Source organism: Rhinopithecus roxellana, chromosome 17 (assembly GCF_007565055.1).
Source record: "Rhinopithecus roxellana isolate Shanxi Qingling chromosome 17, ASM756505v1, whole genome shotgun sequence".
Lineage (NCBI taxonomy): Eukaryota > Metazoa > Chordata > Mammalia > Primates > Cercopithecidae > Rhinopithecus > Rhinopithecus roxellana.
The window spans coordinates 72243623-72254500 of record NC_044565.1 but is presented as its reverse complement, the minus strand read 5'-3'; the positions used below and the strand labels follow the sequence as shown (position 1 = coordinate 72254500).

The window sequence follows — 10878 nt, the reverse complement described above, 5'->3', positions numbered from 1 at the left end:
TCTCTACTAAAAATACAAAACTTAGCCAGGCGTGGTAGTGGGCGCCTGTAATCCCAGCTATTCTGGGAGGCTGAGGCAGGGAGAATCACTTGAACCCGGGAGGCAGAGGTTGCCGTGAGCTGAGATTGCACCATTGCCCTCCAGCCTGGGCAGTGGAGCAAGACTCTGTCTCAAAAAAAAAAAAAAAATCACAAAACTAAGTAGAACTGTCACACATGCTAGCAAGTGCATTTTGAGGTAAGTCCCCTGGCCTCTGCCCTTCCTATGCAAATTGCTACCCCTGAGTTTCTTTTTTAAAGAAATGAGAGACTGCCTCTGGTGCTTGGCAAGGCATTAGGCACTGGGGAACCAGGGAACCAAGATGCCACTCTCTCTGATACCATACAATAACTGCTGCAGTAGACTCACTTGAGCATGGGAGAGGATATGATTAGTTCGGTCCTGGGCAAAGGGACTGGGAGAGGGGTGCTGACTGACAGAAGAGAAGCTCTCGAGGGCAAGGCGTGGGTCTGTTTTGTGTATTACTGTGTCACCACCACTGGAAGAGTTCCTGGCATCTAGCAGGCACTCGGAATATCTGTTGAAAGAATGGTAGCAGGAATAGCTAAAGGGAAGGGATGGCAACTGAGCTGGACTCAAAGGATGGGGAGAAGCTAGAGAAGGGCAGTCCTGCCAGCAGAACACCATTGGCCAAGGTGTAGGGGTCAGAAAGGGCCAGGTGTGTCCCAGGAACTAGGGGTGGGCAGCAGCAGTATCTATTCTAGACCTTGGGAGAGGCACTCCCGTGACTCCAAGTCTACATGCTGAAGGGAATAACTCTTCGTGAGGAAAAGGCCTCATGCTCTGTGGAAGGGACTGTGCACACAATTTCTAGCAGAAAGAAAAGTCTGTTACTTCCATTAGCCAAATCAATCCAGGTTCCCTCACCTCTATGTTATTTGAGCTAATATCAGCATTTCTCTTCCAGCCAGGTGGGGCCTCAGCAGAAGTGTTAAGTAGGTCAAATTTCATGTATGTGAAATTTGTCTTTTGAGACTTCCCCTTTCCAACCCCTCTTGTTTCACACTTCTCTTCAGTGGGCCCCAGGCACCCACTGAACTCAGGAAGCCCCACACTCGCTTCATAACAGCCTCCAAAGCCCCAAAACCACTCTTTTCTTTTCCACTGAAACTTCCATCCTGCAGCTCTCTAAGCCCAGGCAGCTGCCAGGCAAGAGAACTTGATCTGACAAATGAATTCACACTATTGTGAGAATGACATGCAGGCAGCACCTCAAAGGCCTCAGTTTCACGGTGCCACTGCAGACAGGGTAAGTGGGTAACAGGAAAGCCTCTGGTCCTGAAGACAGATTGATGGTTGATGGTAGAAGCCTGAGGGGAAACCATGTCATGATGAGAGAGAGAAAGGGGGAACCACCTGGAAGGGCTGGGGTGGGTGCATCCAGTGGGCACACTGTGAGGTGACTTTCCTTGTCCATCACAGTTCTGGAGGGATCTGATTGGAGTTATTGTCCCTAGATCTAATGTGATCATAGCACTTTTAGCGGTTTAACTCCACTGATCTATGGAAGAGGGAAAAAAGATCTGGGCATACCATTTCCTTCCCCTTCCTTCCTTCCTTCCTTCCTTCCTTCCTTCCTTCCTTCCTTCCTTCCTTCCTTCCTTCCTTCCTTCCTTCCTTCCTTCCTTCCTCCCTCCCTCCCTCCCTCCCTCCCTTCCTTTCTTTCTTTCCAAGGGACAGAGCTTTAGACCAAAGAGACCCTGGGTACTCAGCACCCCTGCCCAGGGGTGTAAGTCCTGTATGAGTCTCAGCAAAAGCCAGGACAAGTCATGACAGCAGAAAGACTTTTCCACATGCTTGCTGAGGCTGCAGGGGTGGTTTACATGCAGGGTTTCAGAGCCCAGTGAGCAGCCAGTGTGGCAAATTTTGGCCTCAGGCAGAGCCGGTGGCCCTACTACCCCCAAGTGCTGCAGATGGTGGGGCAACTGGCCACCCACACCTCCTAGCCTCACCAAGGGCCCTGGATGGGTGATTTCAGAGGCACAGCCAGGTAGGAGCCTTGGCTTGCACTTTCCTGAGTGAGTGCCTGGCTTTCTTGTTCATTCTCGTCCAGGCCTCCTCTTAGAAAGGAACACAAGAAAGACAGAAGGTGATGCACCTGAAGCTGTTTTCTAATCTTCTTCTTCTTCTTCTTCTTCTTTTTTTTTTTTTTTTTTTTTTTTTTTTTTTTTTGTTTTTTGTTTTTGAGACAGAGTCTCGCTCTGTCGCCCAGGCTGGAGTGTAGTGGCTGGATCTCAGCTCACTGCAAGCTCCACCTCCTGGGTTTACGCCATTCTCCCGCCTCAGCCTCCCAAGTAGCTGGGACTACAGGCGCCCACCAACTCGCCCGGCTAGTTTTTTGTGTTTTTTAGTAGAGACAAGGTTTCGCTGTGTTAGCTAGGTTGGTCTCGATCTCCTGACGTCGCGATCCACCCGTCTCGGACTCCCAAAGTGCTGGGATTACAGGCTTGAGCCACCACGCCCGGCCTCTAATCTTCTTCTTTAATGCCCGTGATATTATTACTGCAAAAAGCTAGAATGTTCTGTGTATTTGAGTCTTCCCAGGGGTGGGGGCGGTGGGGGGGGGGGGGCTACCAATGACAAACAGGTGGGAATGATATCACCCGATTATTTCATCTGGGATGGTTGCAGGTTGTACCAATAAAAGCGTTGACCCACTCGGCTTCCACTTGCACCCTAGAGAGGGCACCTTCATACCCACTCACCAACGTTATCCTCATTTTATTGCCTTCATCTCCAGGACCCTAATCCTCCACGATGCTTAGTAATTTCTCCATTTAAAAAGAAGAAAGTAAATGGATTAAACACCAGATATGAGGCTGCCAGGCATTCTTAATAAGAGAACCACCAGTTCCTTTCACTTATTGGGGCTCAGTTTGCTTCTCTGTAAAATGGACCTGATATTTCCTGCCTTCCGCTTATGGCGCAGTAAGTATTGTGCAACCATGACAAACATTCAGCTTCCTTGACAGAAAAGTGCAGTAGTAAATTATCCTCTATTGGGCCTACTTGAAGAACAGTAAAAAGAAGGGAAAGGGAAACCCAAATTAATGATTTCATGTTGTTGCTGGTTAACAGGAAAACATAGCAAAGGCAGCAAAGCCCTCTCTTGGTTTCTGAGAGGCCAAGCCTGTTCTCTTAGCAGAGAATGATGCCAGATAGAATGGTTGATATTCCATCCCTCTCTCTTTCCAGCACATTTTAGAGTATTTGTTGACACCTTGCTGACACCTTGGCTACATGTACACAGCTGTGGCATTTGTGTGGCCTAATGGGGAGGTTATACTAGTCCTCTTTCGACTAGAATGTATGGTGCCCTAACTTCGCAGCTAGCCCTCTGTACATAGGGAAGCGGGCATTTCCTTCAGCATTTTGCAGCTATTTGTTCAACAGGAACATTAAGAAACACCTGGGTATCAAGTGCCAGCATGTTGCCCAGCTCTTCTTTTGTTCTTGAGACCTCCACATGTCCATACAAGCACATTCACTTACGTGCCAGGGGCATCTCCTCAGTTGAACAAGTGCTCTGTTTTCTGGGTCTACGCTAAGGAAGTAACACTGACCTCAATCCAAACAGAAGCAGAAGGTTCTCATCCAATTCACATTGTTTTACCACCTTTTGTTTGTGTTTGGGTATTTCTAACAGCAGCAACGAACACCTCCCAATGACTTCGGGGAAACAGGTGTGACTCCAATTTGTCATTCCTTCCTTCCACAGAGCAGTGACCCATATGGTGGGGAGTGCCAGCAGGAATCACAGTGACAGGACCTGCACCAGGGATGAGCATCTTATAGTAAGGAGGGAGGGGTCCTCGTGCGGTTGCTGCAGTAGCCCATGAGGGAGGTGGTGTATGCAAAGGTAGAGTTTCAAAACTTAGCAACTGTTCAGATGTAGGAGCAGAAGGGAAAGGAACTTGGGAAAGGCTTGGAGATCTTGAGCTTGGGTGACTGGAAAACTGACATCATCTGCTGGAAAAACAAAGCCAAGAGGGGGCTGGTTTGGGGAGAAGAGGGTCATGTCCCTTTCCCATGTGATGAACGGCCACTGAGTAGCAGCTGTGGCCAGCGGTGCTGGCAGACCATCCATGCTGGTTGTTTCTCTAGCTCTTGGGTCCACGGTGGCTCAGGTGTTTGTTCCAAAGATCATAGGCCAGGCAAGTCTTTGTGCTTGGGTGCTTGGCTTCTGTTGCAGATTGGGTTCTTCAGAAGCAGATGCCAAGACAGGTTTTGGGACCAACACCTGTGCAAAGAAGAAGGAAGAAGCTGGCTTGGGTAGAATAAAAACTCTAGAAGAAAATCTAGGCAGTACCATTCAGGACATAGGCATGGGCAAGGACTTCATGTCTAAAACACCAAAAGCAATGGCAACAAAAGCCAAAATTGACAAATGGGATCTAATTAAACTAAAGAGCTTTTGCACAGCAAAAGAAACTACCACGGAGTGAACAGGCAACCTACAGAATGGGAGAAAACTTTTGCAATCTACTCATCTGACAAAGGGCTAATATCCAGAACCTACAAAGAACTCAATCAAATTTACAAGAAAAAAAATCAAACAATACCATCAAAAAGTGGGCAAAGGATATGAACAGACACTTCTCAAAAGAAAACATATATGCAGCCAACAGACACATGAAAAAATGCTCATCACTCGCCATCAGCGACATGCAAATCAAACCCACAATGAGATAGCATCTCACACCAGTTAGAATGGCGATCATTAAAAAGTCAGGAAACAACAGGTGCTGGAGAGGCTGTGGAGAAATAGGAACACTTCTACACTGTTGGTGGGACTAAACTAGTTCAACCATTGTGGAAGACAGTGTGGCGATTCCTCAAGGATCTAGAACTAGAAATACCATTTGACCCAGCCATCCCATTACTGGGTATATACCCAAAGGATTATAAGTCATGCTGCTATAAAAACACATGCACACGTTTGTTTATTGCAGCACTATTCACAATAGCAAAGACTTGGAACCAACCCAAATGTCAATCAATGATAGACTGGATTAAGAAAATGTGGCAGATGTACACCATGGAATACTATGCAGCCATTAAAAAGGATGAGTTCATGTCCTTTGTAGGGACATGGATGCAGCTAGAAACCATCATTCTCAGCACACTGTCACAAGAACAGAAAACCAAACACCACATGTTCTCACTCATAGGTCGGAATTGAACAATGAGAACACCTGGACACAGGAAGGGGAACATCACACACTGGGGCCTGTCGTGGGGTGGGGGGAGGAATAGCATTAGGAGATATACCTAATGTAAATGACGAGTTAATGGGTGAGTACACAAACATGGCACATGTATACATATGTAACAAACCTGCAAGTTGTGCACATGTACCCTAGAACATAAAGTATAATAAAAAAAAAAAAAAAAGAAAGAAAAAGAAGTCTAACTGAAATGCAGGCTCAACAAATTTTGGCCAATTCCGTGAGGAGTTTTGGAGCTAATATTACCTCTCAGAGTGATCTGCACAGGGACAAAGTGGCTGGGCCTTTATTCCCCTGCTGCACTCAATCCACAGCATGGGCTATCCTGGGAGGGCATGGTCTTATGGGAGGCAGCTCTCTGCAGCCGTGGCAGACTTTGAAGGAACAAAGAGCTGGAGGCAGGCTGCTGGTTCCACACCCGCAGCTGGGCAGCAGGCCCTCCGTAGAAGGGGGATCTGGGTGACACATTTCATGTCTTCCACAGACTCCAACACTTCCAGCCCTGCTTCATTGCCTGTCTTCAGCTTGCCATGCACTGAAGAGCTCTGCAACCAGGAGGATCCTCACGAAAAGACAGATCAGATAGTAGCTCGTCTGCTCCCCTTCACAGGCGACAGAACTAAGGCCCACAGAGAGGAGTTGTCTTTCCCAAGTTCCCACAGTCAGTGACTGGTGAACCCAGGACCAGCACTTAGTCCCTCTTTCTCCTCGGCCTCGCTTGACTGGAGACCACTCTGTGGCCAGAGGTTGCGATGGGAAGACCATGGGCCTGGCCTGTGCATGGGCTATGTGCTATGCCTCTGTCTTCAATGACTGCAGCTTTGCTGGAAACCCTAAGGACTCCCTCCCAAAGCAAAGAGCAAAGCTGGCACAAGACCTGGGGAGAAGCCTGAATTCAGATTCCCAGAGAGGCAGGGCCCCTCAGATTCCCAAAGCAGTTTCTTTCCTCTGAGTTTTGTCCTAGGAGTAAGCCAGCTCAGCAGAGGTCATTCTGGAGTCTCCTATAATTGTTCTCGCTGGACCAGGCATTGGCATGGCCAGTAGCCTGCACTGGGATGTCACAGGAACCATCTCAGGAAACTCCAGCCCGGGAAACTCCCTATGATGTACGGTAGGGCTGTTGTTGGGGATGTTCTCGGTGGCCTTCCACTGCGTCTTCCAATTCTTTCTCATGAGGCCCCATGGGGAGCCTCAGCATCGGGAGTAGATGTGCTTCTCTACAGCAGCTGCCTGGTTTTTCTTATCATGGGTGCAGTGCTACACGTGCATTTCTTGAACTTTTGCTTTGTGGGTTGGGAAGTCAGTGCTGGATTTGAAAGTATACAGGAGCTTACAGCAATAAGATAGTAGCCACACTGGACTTTATCCTCTGTTATCTATTATTTTTCCTTTCCCTCTATATTCTATTTTTTAAACTTTGTTCTATTTTATGTGGTTTTTGTAAACTTGAATACTTTCTGCGAAGATGTAAAATGTAAAGAACAAAATTACATATGTCTTCTTTGGAGGCCTTCAGTTTGTCTTGGGACTTGGTGCTGTATTTTCTTCTGTGCAACAACTTCCCAGGGATGGAGTTGCCATGGACTTCCAGGAGGGCCCAAATCTGGCCTCCCCACGCTGCAATACAAATCATGGCAATACAAATCATACAGCCAGGCCGGGCGCGGTGGCTCAAGCCTGTAATCCCAGCACTTTGGGAGGCCGAGACAGGCGGATCACGAGGTCAGGAGATCGAAACCATCCTGGCTAACACGGTGAAACCCCGTCTCTACTAAAAATACAAAAAAACTAGCCGGGCGAGGTGGCGGCGCCTGTAGTCCCAGCTACTTGGGAGGCTGAGGCAGGAGAATGGCGTGAACCCGGGAGGCGGAGCTTGCAGTGAGCTGAGATCTGGCCACTGCGCTCCAGTCTGGGTGACAGAGCGAGACTCCGTCTCAAAAAAAAAAAAAAAAAATCATACAGCCACAAATCATGGCTGCATCTTGGCACCACCAGGAATGAGGTTGTAATGTTAATGGGGCCCTGGAGCAGCCTGACTTGTTGAGTGGTCACCAAAATTCAGGTCTTCCAAGGGGCTGGAGGAAGAGTATCACATTGTCCTCACGTTTTCCTGATGATAATGAGTGGCCAGGGTCAGCCAGTCAGGCCGCCTCACTCCTTGTGATCCAGACATGACTCAAGTTTCTACGTGGAAGCTGCCTGGGTTTTGCAAGGACACACCACAGTTCTTCAAGGTAGTTAAATACCTCCAGGTGGGTCAGTCTGGTTATAATTGCCTTCACTTTGATATTTCCACGAGCTGGGGCTTTTTTGGTTTTGTTGTTCTCCTGGAGTTCTGAATGGCCTTTACGAGGCATTCTTTCCAAGCTGACACATCAAAGAAACTCCTCCTGGTATTAATAACTTTCTCCAACTGTATGTCCTAGGGGTGAACACATCAGCACCAGAGGGATCTGAAAACCAGTCTTGTCCCCCTTTTGGAGGAACTCTCTTTTGAAGAGAGGACCTCCTAGGCCAAACGTTGATAACCAGGATTTCTGAATTCCTGAGCTTGGCCCTGACAATGTACAGATGAAATTACTCATTTCCAGGTGCCAAGAGGGCCGATCACCACCAGCAGACAATGCCCGTCTCTACCACAGGCGTTTATTATCTTTTGTCTTTGGGTTATGTCAGATCACTGTGAAAGGAGGGAAGGTAGCAAGGAAATCTTTTGGAAATTACACATATAATGCATGAATTAACCTCTCTTAGCTTCAATTTCCTTGCCAGCCAAAGGGTGGGGGCAGGGCGGGGATAATAACACCCACCTTGCAGAGTTGGTGTGAAGAGTTAGATGATAGCAAACATCTGGTACAGCACCTGCAACCTGCATCAGTGCTCCTTAATCAGTAACTATTTTGACTGTGTAAAATGCATACCATCATCTGAGCATTAAGACTTTGCAAATTCAGAGAGTGGTCCACATACCACCACCCCCGGCATCACCAGCCGCTTGTTAGAAAGGCAATTTTCTCAGCCATCCCAACCTGCTGAATCAGAACCTGCATTTAAATGGCATTTCCTGGGTGACCTAGTAACACATGACAGTTTGAGAACCCTAGATTTAAGGGACAGGAATTTTACCTTTGAATTTGGTGGTGATGGCATTTCTCTTGGCAACAAACAGACAGTTAGTGAGTCCATCAATCAAGTTAGGGCAATATTTACCTAACACAGCGTGCTCCTGGGCCCGGAGCTCACCTTGCTCACCTGCTCTGCTCACCTGCCTCCTGCGGTCACCTGCTCAGTGGCCAAGACTCCTGGGAGATTGCAGGCTCCTTGTTTACCAGGCAAGCACAGATAAGGTTTCTCACAGCCCCACCTGAGCTCCTGTGCCAAGGTAAACGTGCTGTCCAGAATGGCTCCCTGACTGGAAAATGTGTCAGTCTATTTATTTCTCACTCCCACTGGAAAAAAGGTGGGGTGGGGGAGTGATTGGTCATGATGTCATTCTTTCCACAGAACTTCTCAAAGGCATTGCATTTCTCGGTGACTTCCAGGCGCTGCCTGTGTGTCTGCACAGTACGGAGCACAACTGGCCAAGAACGGAGTTTCTCTTCCTTCTCCCACCATGCTGCCCCTCCTCCTCCTGCTGGGGCTTTTATTCCCTGTGGGCCTTGCAGGCAGCACTAAAAAGGAACCTGGAAGCCATGAGGTGTGGGAAAGTTTTCTTGACATTTCTCCCAGAGGTGAACTGCAGAGAACTGGAAACAAAGGGTGAAATGATCCTTCTAAAAGCCATACAAAGAATCAACGACAGTTGCATTCATCAAAATTCTTGCTTACATTTCTCTGGAGAAAAGCTAAGATTTTCTCATTGGGTTTCTGGCTCCCCGAATTGATGGGAAATGGTAGCAGACAGCACTGGAGGAAATCTGGGCTCACCCAGAAATCTGGGCTTAATCAATGATTTCCGCCATTCATCCTTCTTACCAAGAGGCTCCTACAGTTCCACATTGCTTCCATCCCAAGTCAGAGGTACTTTTTGAAAACACAAAAGTTAATAAATTAAGAGAGGGGCCTTGTGCAGGCCAGTACAGAGAATTTTTGTGAACGAAGAAATAGAAACCCAGTCCAATTTAAAAATATTACAAATTTTTTTGGTAATATTTCAACATGTAGATAAAATCAGAGACTGATCCAGTGAATAGGAGTGGACCCGTTTTCCAGCTCTATTCTCTAGGGTAGACTTGCAGTAACAAACAACCCCCAAACCTCAGTGGCTGACAGTACTCGTCTCCCACTCATCCTCCCATCCTTCTAGGGTTGCCTGGGGGTGTCATGCTCGCTCAGGGACTGGGGAGGACAGAAGCTTTGTCTCTGGGCTGCCATGTTTGCCAAAGTTTTTGTGCACTGGCTCAGGAGGCCAGAAACATAAGTCAATTCCAGTCACATTTCATTGGCCAAGGCAAATCTCTAGGCTGCTCCTTATTCAAAGTGGGTGGGGAAATGGAATCCTACGATGGGCCTGGTAGGCCGAGAGCCGGAAATATTTGGTGGGTAGCACGAATGATGGCCACATCGGCTTCAGCAAATATTAACATATTGCCTTATTTGCTTCATGTCTTTTTACTTCGAAGAAAGTAAATACCAGCAAAACAATTGAGTTCCTCTCTGTACACCTCCCTCATCCCATTTTCTTCCCTCATTTCCCAGAGCTAAGCACTGTTTTGAGATCAGTGTTAATCATCTTCATGCATTTTTACTATTTTTACTACATTTTTTATGTATCACAAACATTGCAAAGTATTATTATGCAGGCTTTTAAACTTTATATAGTGTATAATCATATCTATAGTATCATTATCTTCTGCAATGTTCATTTCTCCTTTAGCATTGCAATTGTGAGATTTGTATCTATGCTGACACATACTGTGTTGTATTCCATTGTATAACTAGAATACAATTTAATTATCTATTCTCTTGTTGATGGACATTTAAGTTGTTTCCAGTACTGCAGTGAACATCTTAATACATGTCTTCTTGACTATATGCCTAGGAGTGGAATTTCTGGACATGATCATCTTCAGCTGTATTAGTTGTTGCCAAATTGCTCTCTGGAGTACTTGGATCAACTTACAGTTCCACTAGCAGTGAATGAGACTCCATGATTTAACATCTTTCCTAACACTTGGCATTGACATATACTTTTGCTATCTGGTGGGTGTGAATGGTATCTCATTGTTGTTTGGATTTGTATTTCTTTAATAGTGAGAGTAAGCATCTTTTTATATTTTTATTGACCTTCTGGAGTTCTTCTGTGAATTGATAGTTTTGCCCATTTTCCCCCATATGTTGTCTTTTTCTTAATAATTTGGGAGATTGCTTTACATATTGTATTCATTGCAAATATTATCTTCCAGCCTATGGCTTGTTCTTCACTTTGTTCTCATGGCCTTTGTTGTACAAAAGTGAATTTTAATGTACTAGTCAACATTACACTTTTAAAATTAAACGAACCACAAGTTTTTATTTGCAGTGTTTTTAAATGAACTCTTCATCTTAAAGTCACAAAGAATTTTTCTATCTCTTCATCTTCTGTTTTAAA

General features: G+C 46.4%; 1 long non-coding RNA gene across 2 annotated transcripts; it reads left to right on the top strand.

Annotated features, from left to right (window-relative positions):
* Positions 1-1153: 1153 nt before the first annotated feature.
* Positions 1154-10082, top strand: LOC115894193. 2 transcript variants are annotated; one of them, XR_004054208.1, is made up of 3 exons: positions 1154-1309; positions 2801-2988; positions 8793-10082. It is a non-coding gene; the product is annotated as an uncharacterized LOC115894193 (long non-coding RNA). The 2 variants fall into 2 exon arrangements; XR_004054207.1 differs by lacking the exon at positions 8793-10082 and adding an exon at positions 5773-6997.
* Positions 10083-10878: the final 796 nt, after the last annotated feature.